We start from the raw sequence: 15,427 nt of genomic DNA on the forward strand, positions 1-15,427 counted from the left end.
CCATTTTTCAGGAACAGTTCCCTAGTCTTTCCTTGACTTTCATGGCTTTGACATTTATGAAGATTATAGGTCAGTTATTTTGTAGAATGACCCTTAATTCGGATTTTATTTGATGTTTCCTGACTGTTAATTATTTGTTATAGACTTCTGGCATAAATATCACAGAAGTGATTTTGCATTCCTCTCACTGCGTCCTATCAAGTGATATGTAATTTATATTTATCTCTTTATTGACGTTGTTCGCTTTAAGATGTTGTCTGCCAGGCTTCTGCACATGAAGTTATTCTTGTTCCCTTTTCTTTTGGTGTTCTGAGACTCAGTTTCCAGTGGGGTGGGGGCAGGGTTCCCCACAGCTCCAATGAGAAATTCTCAGAACACCATCTCAGTGTCTAAGAATTCAATTCAATTCTGACACTGTCTACCTGGAAGGTAGCACCAGATTCCACAGGTTGAGGACTCAGTCCTGTAAGACTGCACACGCACCCTTCTCCCCCCCCCCCCGCCCCCGACCAGACGCCAGTAACAAGTCCAGGTTGTTAACTGTACTTCCGACCCCCTGGCTATAAATCAGAGGTTCCCACAACCCCCTCTCCTCAGGTTTGATTAATTTGCAAGAGCGGCTTACAGAACTCAGAGAAACATTTTACTTACTAGGTCACCAGTTTATTGTAAAAGGATATAACTCAGGAACTGCCAGATGGAAAAGATGCGTAGGGCAAGGTATGTGGGAAGGGACACGGAGCTTCTAAGCACACCACTCTCCCCAAATCTCTAGGTTTCACCAACCCTGAAGCTCTCTGAACCTGTCCCTTTGGAGTTTTTATGGAGGCTTCATTATATAGTCATGATTTATTATATCATCGGTCATTGGCAATTTCTTCTTTTTTAATAAATTTATTTATTTTATTTATTTATTTTTGGCTGCGTTGGGTCTTCGTTGCCACGCGGGCTTTCTCTAGTTGCGGAGAGCAGGGGTTACTCTTCATTGCGGTGCGTGGGCTTCTCATTGTGGCGGCTTCTCTTGCTGCGGAGCACCGGCTCTAGGAACGCGGGCTTCAGTAGTTGTGGCACGTGGGCTCAGTAGTTGTGGCACACGGGCTCTAGAGCGCAGGCTCAGTAGTTGTGGCCCACGGGCTTAGTTGCTCTGTGGCATGTGGGATCTTCCCAGACCAGGGCTCGAACCCGTATCCCCTGCATTGGCAGGCGGATTCTTAACCACTGTGCCACCAGGGAAGCCCAGCCATTGGCAGTCAATTCAACCTCCAGCTCCTCGTCTCTCCCCGGAGGTCTGGGAGTGGGATGGGAAGTTCCAACCCTCTAATTGCCTGGTTGGTTCTCCTGGCAACCAGCCTCCATCCTTAGATGGGGTCCAAAGTCACCTCATTAACAAAACAAAAGACACCTTTATCACTCTCCACACTTAGGAAATTCCTAGGGTTTTGGGAGCTGTGAACCAGAAACTGGGATGAAGATCAAATATATATTTCTTATAATAAATCACAGTATCACACCTTTATAATTCCATACCTCATAAAAATTTCAATTTAATAACTTATTCATATCGGTATAGACTCATGGTGTTCTGACTCACCTTTTGTTTATACCTTTTTAGTAACTTTAGTTTGGAAAGAATATACCTTTTAAAAGACTTTCTATTAATTTGCCAACATGGGCTAGTGTTGACAAACACTAGCCCATGAGCGGGCCACCTGTTTTTGTAAATAAAGTTGTGTTAGAACACAGTCATATCCATACATTTATATATTATTTATATCTGCTTTGATGCTACAGTGGCAGAATTGAACAGTTGTTAAAGAAACTATATGGCCTACAACCCTAAAATATTTGCCACCTGGCTGGCAAATTTTGCTGATACCAGTTCTATAACTATTTTTCTCTTTAAAGATATCTTTTGATTAAGTTTTATGTAATTTACCATATGGACATTCTAGCTGGGGTGGATTACACAAATATTTAATGAACTTCTATGCACTGGGGCTATGGTTCCCCAAACGGCATTCCAAGGATACTGCAGTGAACTCAGAGGGGCACTGTGGAATATTTATAATTTTCAAAACACAAAACACAATGATATTTTATATCTGTGAGACACTGAGAAAATTACTAGCCTAAGGTAGTTTACCATTTCAACATTAGGTCACAGTATATTTCTCTCTATGGCATTATATCCTGGCAAGGCTGACCTTTCAGTGGTTGCGATAAAAACAAATACCATGCCAAAATCAATATAGAGCAGGAAATGAAGGTGACAGTGTCCAATCTAATTCTAATGCTTGAGAACTTGTGTAATGCCTTGCAGACACACACATTTCATTAGTAAGTACTTGTGGTTTTTCAAGAATGGTATTCTTTCTTTAATTTAAAAGTATTATTTTTTTTCAAATGGCTACTAAGTTGCTAGAACATGAATACTTATTAAGTTGTTTACTAACTACTTAGTAAACAGAGCTGTAACATATTTCTTTTGACCTAAAGTCGCCATGAAAAAATTCCTGAGACATTCTTAGGCACCTTGAACTGAAGTTTCTGCACTGGGGTATGTATTAGACTCTAGAGATGACAAGATCAGAGTCATAATTCAGGCCCTCAAGTTACTTACAGTCAAGTACAGAGGCAGGCATGCAGCCAGATTATAATGCAAAATGACAAGCTAGTTAGATGAGCTCAATCAGGAAAAGTTCCAAAGGAGAAAATACTTGACTTGAGACTTGAAGAGGGGCAAAGAAGAAGGAGGTTGTATCAGTGGAAAGTGTTCCAGGGAGAGAGAAGGCGTGCAAAATGCAGACGGGTGTGAGAATACAGCAACTGATAGCATTTCAACATGGCTGAGCACTGACTGTACATGGGGGAGAAGAGCAAGAGGAAAAGGATGTATGACCAGCAAGGGCTGGGTCATGAAGGGCATTTTATGCCATAGGAAAGAGTTTAGATTTTTGTGTTGAACATAGGAAATTCTTAAAGAGTTTTAAGATACTTAAATTGGATTAGTCTATTGAAAAGTTTATCTGAGTAGCAGCCCAGAGGATGAATTGTGGAGGATAGGATGGGTGATAAAGTGAGAAGCAGGGAGGTTAGTCAGGATAAGAGCTTCTGGGGGTCTGATCCAGAGGAATGGCAAGAGATAATATGATATCAAAAGATAATGTGATTTCCTGGCCTCAATTCCTATTTTGCTTTTGTTATCTCTGTTCAGAAGAATGGCTTTTAGTCAGTAAAGAGAAGAAATAAATATTAATTAAGTGAAAGTAAAGCCTAGGATAGGTGAATAAAAAGTTTGAATCCAGACCCATTTAGATCAGGGGCTGGCAAACTTTATCTGTAAAGGGCCTGTTAGTAAATATTTTAGGGTTTTGGGGCTATACAGTCTCTGTTGAAAACTATTCAACTCTCTCATTGTGATGTGAAAGCAGGCATGGACAATACATAAATGAGTGAGCATGGATCTGTTCCAATAAAACTTTATTTACAAAAAAAAAGGTGGCATACTGGATTTGGCCTGTGGGGTAGAATTTGCCAATCTTCGATCAAGAGCAATGGATAAATGTAGTGAATAAATTGCTGGGCCTTTGAAAGTTATATCTGGGAAGCAGTATAGAATAGTAGAGTAGCTGAAAGATAAGATGAACTAATCTGTCTTTGTATCATGGAAAGAAAAAATATTGTAACAATAAGCTTAAATGTAGATTATGAAAGAAATCTAAACTGGATTATTAGAAGATGGGTTGTGAGTACTTAAGGAATTGATCACCAGGAGGCAGCATTAGTTCACAAAAAACAATTTGTGCCCTACAAAATTAGGTTACTGTTTTAGATATTATAAACAGACCCTCTCAGAAGAGTGCTATAGAGAGACAGTGTTTTGTTATTTAAGCAAAACATTGGACAGAGTCTTTTATGATGGCGTGTTGAGTAAGTTGTATGACAACATGGTTAAGTGGATTTGTGATTCAGGTATACCTACGGAACAGAAAGTAATGGATTAATGCCAGCCTGCAGAGAAATCTGTACTGGCGTGCTGTGAGGCTTTTTCTTCAAGCTTATTCTCTTCAACATTTTTGAATGTTAACTAGTTGAGAACATTTATATTATTCTGATAAAATATGTAAATGACAAACTGGAAAAGTTAGAGATCCTGATGTACTGGTTGATCAAATCAGAATCCAAAAGTAGCTCAATAATCTAAAACAAGGTTTGGCAAACTACAGTCTGTGGGCCAAATCCATCCCACAGCCTGTTTTTTTCTTTTTACAGCTCTCAAGCTATGAATGGTTTTTATATTTGTGAAGCATTGTGAAAAAAGAAAAAGAATATGCAATAGGGATTTTATATGGATCACAAAGCTTAAAATATTTACCATCTGGCCCTTTACAGAAAAAGTTTGCCGACTTCTAGTCTATAAATATAAGCAGAATTTAGCAAGATAAAAAATAGAGAAATAGAAAATTCTGGACTTTACTTCACAACAAGAAACGTAACAATTCTCAGCCAAATGCAGGGTTTTGGGAAATGAGACTTAGCATATTTGAAAAAGACTTGCATTGGAATCGATAAGTTCAAATTGAGTTAATTATGAGATATGATTGTTAGAAGTTAATATGGTTTAAAACAATATTCATTTATAGAAATAGAGAATTCAGAAAAATGGACAATAGTCCCCTTTTTTTCTTTAACGGTCAAATTATACCTAAACTATTAGTTTTAGAACGGTGATCACAAACTGGAAGTATTTCCAGAGAACCTGGCACAATTCGTTGACAAAGGAGAAGATATTACAGTAGTCTTCAAATATTTTTACAACTGTCCAAAAAAGGAGAGAATAGACACATTTGGAGGGGCTAGAAGAAGGACCATTGTATAGAAAATTCCGCCTCCCAGAATTTTTTATTTCCAAGGCAGTGTTTTGTGAATGCAGGTGCTATTCTCACAGTTCTGAAATGGACACAGTGTCTAAAGTTTTCACCTCAAACTCACATTTAGTTGGCTTCACATGAACTTGTTTAAAATTTGCCCTCCAAAAAATGCAGTAGCCTATCTGAGATAGAGGTGAGTCTCCTGTCGTGGTAGCCATTACTAAGGCTCACCCATGCGTTCTTGTTCTCCTCTTCTTTTTAACAGGTGGAAAGATGATATTTCCCTTTCCCTTGGAGTTAAACGTGGTCGTGCAGCTTGCTTTGGCCAATGAAATGTGAGCAGAAGTAATGTACATAATTTTCAGACAGAAGCATTTAAAAGCTAAAGTGAGATTTTCCATGCTTTTCTCCCACGCAGTGGTCATTGTGAAATCATACATTGAGTCGAACATGCCATCAGGTCATAGTACCCAGGAATACGTAGCCACTACATGGAGAACAGTTGCAGTGTTCTTTGCATGATCAAGAAATAAAATTTTCTTATTGTAAGCTAGTGTGAGTTTTAAAGTTGTATGGCAGTATAACCTAGCCTGTTCTGGCTCCCCTCCCCACCAAAGTATAATATAGCTATTATCCATGGGCCAGTAGAAGTCAGGTGACATGGCTTCTAATCTTCACTCTGACATTAACTGTGACCCTGGGAAATCAGTTTTGTCTGTAAAAACAAAAAGATTGAATGAAAAATATGGGCCATTCTCTTCTAAACAGAAACTCTGTAATTTTAAATCTGTTTTAATATTTAGTGTAGTCAAGGAAAACAATGTTTTATATAACTATCTATTCTAAAGTATATGGTTAAAACCTCACATTGCCATTGTTTTTAAAATTCCACATAATAAATTGCTGCCTATATTAGGACTGCTATTATTTATTTGCAGCAAAATGTCTTCTCATATAATATATGCATTGTTTTAGAGCCTCAATAAGCTGCTAACAGTATAATCTAAGTTATTAAACACCTATTAAATCACTGCACTTCCTAATTAATTAGAAATCATTTCTGTATTGGGTCTTCATGACAAACTGAAGTAAGGAAAAAAGTGAATGTATATTTTTAGTCCCAGATAGATCCCTTTCTTTTGTTACATAAAGGATATGGCTTTTGTCCCAGACGTTGGACTATTATCATGAAGATGCCAGAATTTTACAATTTTTTTCCTTCTTACCAACAGACTTATAACTTATCTTTACAATTAGAGGTGTATTTTTGTTTCTAAGTTTAGTTACTCTATAATTATTTGGGCTGAAATATAGTCATCAGATGTATAACTTTTTAAAAACACTCAATAGTTGAATTGATTTGGCATATATCCAGTTTTCCTAGGTTTAGCTTTCCTTTTAAAGTCGTACTGCCTTTAATAGAAGCTCAAATTCTTTTTGAAAATCTGATGAAATCATCTCTTAAGTATGTGTAGTACGTGATCCATACAGTTTCTAGTACCGTTAAAATTGCTCTTTGAAAAACCAATCTGTTTCTAGTTCACATTCAATACATGAGTCAACAATGGAACATCAACATATTTTGTTATTTTAAAAAGTTTTTTTCTGAAACAGGTTATACTTAATAGGTACTAAATCAGCATCGACTGAGCAAAAGAGTTTAATATGCTTATGAATCCAGCTATTCTATAAAGCTAGTAATCAAGGTTCTGAATTTCATTTTTAGTTTATTTCTCCTCATTACCTCTATTCAGCCTTTAAATATTAAGAATAACTATTTTCCAAATTGTAAAATACACTTTATTTATTTATTTATTTATTTAAAATCTTTATTGGAGTATAATTGCTTTACAATGGTGTGTTAGTTTCTGCTTTATAATAAAGTGAATCAGCTATACATATACATATATCCCCATGTCTCCTCCCTCTTGCATCTCCCTCCCACCCTCCCTATCCCACCCCTCTAGGTGGTCACAAAGCACCGAGCTGATCTCCCTGTGCTATGTGGCTGCATCTCACTAGCTATCTGTTTTACATTTGGTAGTATTTATAAGTCTATGCCACTCTCTCACTTCGTCCCAGCTTACCCTTACCCCTCCCCGTGTCCTCAAGTCCATTCTCTACATCTGTATCTTTATTCCTGTCCTGCCCCTAGGTTCTTCAGAACCTTTTTTTTTAGATTGCATATATATGTGTTAGCATATGGTACTTGTTTTTCTCTTTCTGACTTACTTCACTCTGTATGACAGACTCTAGGTCCATCCACCTCACTACAAATAACTCAATTTCGTTTCTTTTTATGGCTGAGTAATATTCTGGTATGTATGTGCCACATCTCCTTTATCCATTCATCTGTCGATGGACACTTAGGTTGCATCCATATCCTGGCTATTGTACCTAGAGCTGCAATGAACATTGTACTACATGACTCTTTTTGAATTATGGTTTTCTCAGGGTATATGCCCGGTAGTGGGATTGCTGGGTCATATGGTAGTTCTATTTTGAGTTCTTTAAGGAACCTCCATACTGTTCTCCATAGTGGCTGTATCAATGTACATTCCCACCAACAGTGCAAGAGGGTTCCCTTTTCTTCACACCCTCTCCAGCATTTATTGTTTGTAGATTTTTTGATGATGGGCATTCTGACTGGTGTGAAGTCATACCTCATTGTAGTTTTGATTTGTATTTCACTAATGATTAGTGATGTTGAGCATCCTTTCATATGTTTGTTGGAAATCTGTATATCTTCTTTGGAGAAATGTCTATTTAGGTCTTCTGCCCATTTTTGGATTCGGTTGTTTGTTTTTTTTGATATTGAGCTGCTTGTAAATTTTGGAGATTAATCATTTGTCAGTTGCTTCATTGGCAAATATTTTCTCCCATTCTGAGGGTTGTTTTTTCGTCTTGTTTATGGTTTCCATTGCTGTGCAAAAGCTTTTAAGTTTTATTAGGTCCCATTTGTTTATTTTTGCTTTTATTTCCATTCCTCTAGGAGGTGGGTCAAAAAGGATCTTGCTGAGATTTATGTCATAGAGTGTTCTGCCTATGTTTTCCTCTAAGAGTTTTACACTGTCTGGCCTTACATTTAGGTCTTTAATCCATTTTGAGTTTATTTTTGTGTATGGTGTTAGGGAGTGTTCTAATTTCATTCTTTTACATGTAGCTGTCCAGTTTTCCCCACACCACTTATTGAAGAGGCTGTCTTTTCTCCATTGTATATTTTTGCCTCCTTTATCAAAGATAAGGTGACCATATGTGCGTGGGTTTATCTCTGAGCTTTCTATCCTGTTCCATTGATCTCTATTTCTGTTTGTGTGCCAGTACCATACTGTCTTGATTACTGCAGCTTTGTAGTATAGTCTGAAGTCCAGGAGCCTGATTCCTCCAGCTCCGTTTTTCTTTCTCAAGGTTGCTTTGGCTATATGAGGTCTTTTGTGTTTCCATATAAATTGTTCAATTTCTTGTTCTAGTTCTGTGAAAATGCCACTGGTAGTTTGATAGGGATTGCATTGAATCTGTAGATTGCTTTGGGTAGTATAGTCATTTTCACAATGTTGATTCTTCCAATCCAAGAACATGGTATATCTCTCCATCTGTTGGTATCATCTTTAATTTCTTTCATCAGTGTCTTACAGTTTTCTGCATACAGGTCTTTTGTCTCCCTAGGTAGATTTATTCCTAGGTATTTTATTCTTTTTGTTGCAGTGGTAAATGGGAGTGTTTCCTTAATTTCTCTTTCAGATTTTTCATCATTAGTGTATAGGAATGCAAGAGATTTCTTTGCATTACTTTTGTATTCTGCTGCTTTACCAGATTCATTGATTAGCTCTAGTAGTCTTCCGGTAGCATCTTTAGGATTCTCTATGTATAGTGTCATGTCATCTGCAAACAGTGACAACTTTAATTCTTCTTTTCCGATTTGGATTCCTTTTATTTCTTTTACTTCTCTGATTGCTGTGGCTAAAACTTCCAAAACTATGTTGAATAATACTGCTGAGACTGGACAACCTTGTTTGTTCCTGATCTTAGTGAAAATGGTTTCAGTTTTTCACCATTGAGAATGATGTTGGCTGTGGGTTTGTCATATATGGCCATTATTATGTTGAGGTAAGTTCCCTCTATGCCTACTTTCTGGAGGGTTTTTGTCATAAATGGGTGTTGAATTTTGTCAAAAGCTTTCTCTGCATGTATTGAGATGATCATATGGTTTTTCTCCTTCAATTTGTTAATATGGTGTATCACATTGATTGATTTGCATATATTGAAGAATCCTTGCATTCCTGGGATAAACCCCACTTGATCATGGTGTATGATCCTTTGAATGTGCTGTTGGATTCTGTTTGCTGGTATTTTGCTGAGGATTTTGCATCTATGTTCATCAGTGATATTGGCCTGTAGTTTGCTTTGAGACATCTTTGTCTGATTTTGGTATCAGGGTGATGGTGGCCTCATAGAATGAATTGGGAGTGTTCCTCCCTCTGCTATATTTTGGAAGAGTTTGAGAAGGATGGGTGTTAGCTCTTCTCTAAATGTTTGATAGAATTCGCCTGTGAAGCCATCCAGCCCTGGGCTTTTGTTTGTTGGAAGATTATTAATCAGTCTCAATTTCAGTGCTTGTGATTGGTCGTTTATATTTCCTATTTCTTCCTGGTTCAGTCTCGGAAGGTTGTGCTTTTCTAAGAATTTGTCCTTTTCTTCCAGGTTGTCCACTTTATTAGCATATAGTTGCTTGTAGTAATCTCTCATGATCCTTTGTTTTTCTGCAGTGTCTGTTGTTACTTCTCCTGTTTCATTTCTAATTCTATTGATTTGAGTCTTCTCCCTTTTTTTCTTGATGAGTCTGGCTAATGGTTTATAAGTTTTGTTTATCTTCTCAAAGAACAAGCTTTTAGTTTTATTGATCTTTCCTATTGTTTCCTTCATTTCTTTTTCATTTATTTCTGATCTGATCTTTATGATTTCCTTCCTTCTGCTAACTTTAGGGTTATTTTGTTCTTCTTTCTCTAATTGCTTTAGGTGTAAGGTTAGGTTGTTTATTTGAGATGTTTCTTGTTTCTTGAGGTAGGATTGTATTGCTATAAACTTCCCTCTTAGAAGTGCTTTTGCTGCATCCCATAGGTTTTGGGTCGTCGTGTTTTCATTGTCATTTGTTTCCAGATATTTTTTGATTTCTTCTTTGATTTCTTCAGTGATCTGTTGGTTATTTAGTAGCATATTGTTTAGCCTCCATGTGTTTGTATCTTTTACAGATTTTTTCCTGTAATTGATATCTAGTCTCACAGTGTTGTGATCGGAAAAGATACTTGATACGATTTCAATTTTCTTAAATTTACCAAGGCTTGATTTGTGACCAAGATATGATCTATCCTGGAGAATGTTCCATGAGCACTTGAAAAGAAAGTGTATTCTGTTGTTTTTGGATGGAATGTCCCATAAATATCGATTAAGTCCATCTTGTTTAATGTGTCATTTAAAGCTTGTGTTTCCTTATTTATTTTCATTTTGGTTGATCTGTCCATTGGTGAAAGTGGAATGTTAAAGTCCCCTACTATGATTGTGTTACTGTCGACTTCCCCTTTTATGGCTGTCAGCATTTGCCTTACATATTGAGGTGCTCCTATGTTGGGTGCATAAACATTTACAATTGTTATATCTTCTTCTTGGATTGATCCCTTGATCATTATGTAGTGTTCTTCTTTGTCTCTTGTAATAGTCTTTATTTTAAAGTCTATTTTGTCTGATATGAGAATTGCTACTTCAGCTATCTTTTGATTTCCATTTGCATGGAATATCTTTTTCTATCCCCTCACTTTCAGTCTGTATGTGTTTCTAGGTCTGAAGTGGGTCTCTTGTAGACAGCATATATATGGGTCTTCTTTTTTATCCATTCAGCCAGTCTGTGTCTTAGTGGGAGCATTTAATCCATTTACATTTAAGGTAATTATCAATATGTATGTTCCTATTACCATTTTCTTAATTGTTTTGGGTTTGTTATTGTAGGTCTTTTCCTTCTCTTGTGTTTCCTGCCTAGAGAAGTTCCTTTAGCATTTGCTATAAAGCTGCTTTAGTGGTGCTGAATTCTCTTAGCTTTTGCTTGTCTGTAAAGCTTTTAATTTTCCACCAAATCTGAATGAGATCCTTGCTGGGTAGAGTAATCTTGGTTGTAGGTTTTTCCCTTTCATCACTTTAAATATGTCCTGCCACTCGCTTCTGGCTTGCAGAGTTTCTGCTGAAAGATCAGCTGTTAACCTTATGGGGATTCCTTTGTATGTTATTTGTTGTTTTTCCCTTGCTGCTTTTAATATTTTTTCTTTGTATTTAATTTTTGATAGTTTGATTAGTATGTGTCTTGGCATGTTTCTCCTTGGATTTATCCTGTATGGGACTCTCTGCACTGCCTGGACTTGATTGACTATTTCCTTTCCCATATTAGGGAAGTTTTCGACTCTAATCTCTTTAATTATTTTCTCAGTCCCTTTCTTTTTCTCCTCTTTTTCTGGAACCCCTATAATTCATATGTTGGTGCGTTTAATGTTGTCCCAGAGGTCTCTGAGACTCTCCTCAATTCTTTTCATTCTTTTTTCTTTATTCTGCTCTGTGGTAATTATTTCCAGTATTTTATCTTCCAGGTCACTTATCTGTTCTTCTGCCTCAGTTATTCTGCTATTGATTCCTTCTAGAGAATTTTTAATTTCATTTATTGTGTTGTTCATCATTGTTTGTTTGCTCTTTAGTTCTTATAGGTCCTTGTTAAATGTTTCTTGTGTTTTCTCCATTCTATTTCCAAGATTTTGGATCATCTTTGCTATCATTACTCTGAATTCTTTTTCAGGTAGCCTGCCTATTTCCTCTTCATTTGTTAGGTCTGGTGGGTTTTTACCTTGCTCCTTCATCTGCTGTGTGTTTCTCTGTCTTCTCATTTTGCTTAACTTACTGTGTTTGGGGTCTCCTTTTTGCAGGCTGCGTGTTCATAGTTCCCGTTGTTTTTGGTGTCTGCCCCCAGTGGCTAAGGTTGGTTCAGTTGTTTGTGTAGGCTTCCTGGTGGAGGGGACTAGTGCCTGTGTTCTGGTGGTTGAGGCTGGATCTCGTCTTTCTGGTGAGCAGGACCATGTCCGGTGCTGTGTTTTGGGGTGTCTGTGACCTTATTTTGATTTTAGGCAGCCTCTGTGCTCATGGGTGGGGTTGTGTTCCTGTCTTGCTAGTTGTTTGGCATAAGGTGTCCAGCATTGTAACTTGCTGGTCATTGAGTGGAGCTGGGTCTTAGCATTGAGATGGAGATCTCTGGGAGAGCATTTGCCATTTGATATTTTGTGGTGCCAGGAGGTCTCTGGTGGACCAATGTCGTGACCTCGGCTCTCCCACCTCAGAGGCACAGGCCTGACACCAGGCTGGAGCATCAAAACCCTGTCAGCCACACAGCTCGGAAGAAAAGGGAGAAAATAAGAAAGAAAAAATAACATAAAGTTATTAAAATAAAAAATACATAATAGTTATTAAAAATAAAAGAAAAATTAAAAAGTAATAAAAAAGAGCAAAAAAAAAAAAGAAAGGAAGAAGAGAGCAACCAAACCAAAAAATAAATCCACCAGTGATAACAAGCATTAAAAAAGCATACTAATAAAAAAAGAAGAAAAAAAAGAAACAGACAGATAGAACCCTAGGACAAGTGGTAAAAGCAGAGCTATACAGACAAAATCACACCAAGAAGCATACACATACACACTCACAAAAAGAGAAAAAGCAAAAACAAATATATATATATATATATATATAAAAGAAGAGGAAGAGAGCAACCAAATCAACAAACAAATCTACCAATGATAATAAACTCTATATACTAAACTAAGAAAAACATAATACCAAAAGCAAATTAGATACAGAAGGCAAACCCCAAGTCTACAGTTGCTCCCAACGGCCACCCCCTCAATTATAGGATGATTCGTTGTCTATTCAGGTATTCCACGGATTCAGGGTACATCAAGTTGATTGTGGAGATTTAATCTGTTGCTCCTGAGGCTGTTGGGAGAGATTTCCCTTTCTCTTCTTTGCTTGCACAGCTCCTGGGATTCAGCTTTGGTTTTGGCCCCGCCTCTGTGTGTAGGTCGCCTGAGGGCATCTGTTCTTCTCTCAGACAGGACGGGGTTAAAGTAGCAGCTGATGAGGGGCTCTGGCTCACTCAGGCCAGGGGGTGGTAGGGGTATGGAATGCGGGGCGAGCCTCTGGTGGCAAAGGCCAGTGTGACGTTGCAACAGCCTGAGGCACACCATGTGTTCTCCCGGGGAAGTTGTTCCTGGATCACAGGATCCTGGCAGTGGCGGGCTGCACAGGCTCCCGGGAGGGGAGGTGTGGATAGTGACCTGTGCTTGCACACAGGCTTGTTGGTGGCTGCAGCAGCAGCCTTAACATTTCATGCCCGTCTCTGGTGTCCGCGCTGATAGCCGCACCTTGCGCCCATCTCTGGAGCTCGCTTAGGTGGTGCTTTGAATCCCCTCTCCTAGCGCACCCCAAAACAATGGTCTCTTGACTCTTGGGCAGTTCCAGACTTTTTCCCAGAGTCCCTCCCAGCTAGCTGTGGCTCACTAGCCCCCTTCAGGCTGTGTTCACACAGCCAACCCCAGTCCTCTCCCTACGATCTGACCTCCGAAGCCATAGCCTCAGCTCCCAGCCCCCACCCGCCCCGGCGGGTGAGCAGACAAGCCTCTCAGTCTGGTGAGTGCTGGTCGGCACCGATCCTCTGTGCAGGAATCTCTCCACTTTGCCCTCTCTACCCCTGTTGCTGCGCTCTCCTCCATGGCTCCAAAGCTTCCCCTCCGCCACTCCCCATCTCCGCCAGTGAAGGGGCTTTCCAGTGTGTGGAAACTTTTCCTCCTTCACAGCTCCCTCCCAGAGGTGCAGGTCCTGTCCCTATTCTTTTGTCCCTGTTTTTTCTTTTTTCTTTTGCCCTATCCAGGTACTTGGGGAGTTTCTTGCCTTTTGGGAAGTCTGAGGTCTTCTGCCAGCATTCAGTAGGTGTTCTGTAGGAGTTGTTCCACAAGTAGTTGTATTTCTGATGTATTTGTGGGGAGGATGGTGATCTCCACGTCTTACTCCTCCACCATCTTGAAGGTCTCCCTCCGTAAAATATACTTTAAATTCATCAAAAATCACATAAATTTTCATTCCCTTTAAAACAACTAAATCATAAGGCAGATTGCTACTAAATTTTGACCTCACCTTTTTCATCTCTCTAAAATCAGTAAAACACATTTAAATATATCCTTATTATAAAAATACAAACTGCATTCTCACAAATGACTTCTGGTCCTGATCCTGGCTTTGTCACTGGCTGTGTGACCTTGTATAATTTACTAAACTTCTCAGAGTATTCATTTCCTCATTTCTAATGTTAGAGTTTTACCAGAGATGCATTCTACTTTCCTTTTTAACTCCATGATAGCTTCTCTTTGTGCATTTTTTATTTACTTCTTTAGTCTAGGTCCTTTCTTTGTTTTCAGAAGCATTTGTAATGGCTCACACCCTAGAATACATATTTGTGATCTGTTTGACCTTCCTTAATTCTAATATAATGTATATACTGATCAGGATAGGCTAGATTATATTACAGTAACAACTTCTCTAACCTCAGTGGATTAAATCCACAAAGTTTATTTCATGCTCATACTGTCAGTCTGCCCATAGTATGTGATCTGGGAACTTTACTCTGTGTTGTCCTCATTCCAGGACCAAGGCCTTCAAAGTACCCAACCTCTGAAGCTTTGCAAATTCTACAGTAGAGGTGAGAGAGAGAATAGCTATGTCATCATTGTCTGAAATCTTCCACCCAGAAGTAAACACATGTCACTTTTGTTCATATGACATTGACCAAAGCAAGTCACATGACCTCAACTGACTTCAAAAGGGCATGAAGTGCTATCTCACAATGTGGCCAGGATGTGGGAAGACACAGGAATATTTGATGAACAGCTCTTATGACTATCCATTATATTTTAAATCAAATGTTAACTTCTGGTAGAAGTGTCAATTAGTACTACATTTATGGAGGGCAATTTGCAAACATATCAAAAGCCCTAGAAATATGTCTACCACTTGATTTAGTAGTTTCAGTTTTAGGAAATTATTGAACAGATATATAGAGATGTACATTCAATATAATTCATTCCTTGAATATATGTTTATTGAATATCTACTATGTAATGGGGAGCTGACATGGTCCATACCTTCATGGAGCTATTTGCAGGAAAGGGGAGAGATAGTACCAGAAATAATTTAAATGAAACAGGTTAAGTGCTGTGATTGGCAAGTATAGGCTGGTATGAAAGCATACAGGAAAATTTCTTCTGACGTGTTTTCCAGTTGACTGATTCTCTCTTCAGCTGTGTAAAATCTGCTCTTCAACCCACCTCCATTAAATTTTTTATATCAGTTTTTGTAATTTTTTATTTCTTAAAAAGTTCTCCTTCAAATGTACTGAATTACTTTTTAAATTTTCTGTCACTGAAAATATTTTCAAGTTTGTCTTTTATGAAGAAATTGTTTTCTCAAATTGTGACATCATT

At 38.2% G+C, this 15,427-nt stretch overlaps 1 protein-coding gene across 9 annotated transcripts in view; it reads left to right on the forward strand.

Moving 5' to 3' along the window:
- LRRC49 (leucine rich repeat containing 49) overlaps positions 1 to 15,427 on the forward strand; it is a 128,539-nt gene that overhangs the window by 77,960 nt on the left and 35,152 nt on the right. The gene's annotated exons all lie outside the window — the stretch shown is intronic.

The sequence above is a fragment of the Balaenoptera physalus genome (genome assembly GCF_965194825.1).
Source record: "Balaenoptera physalus genome assembly, chromosome: 2".
NCBI lineage: Eukaryota > Metazoa > Chordata > Mammalia > Artiodactyla > Balaenopteridae > Balaenoptera > Balaenoptera physalus.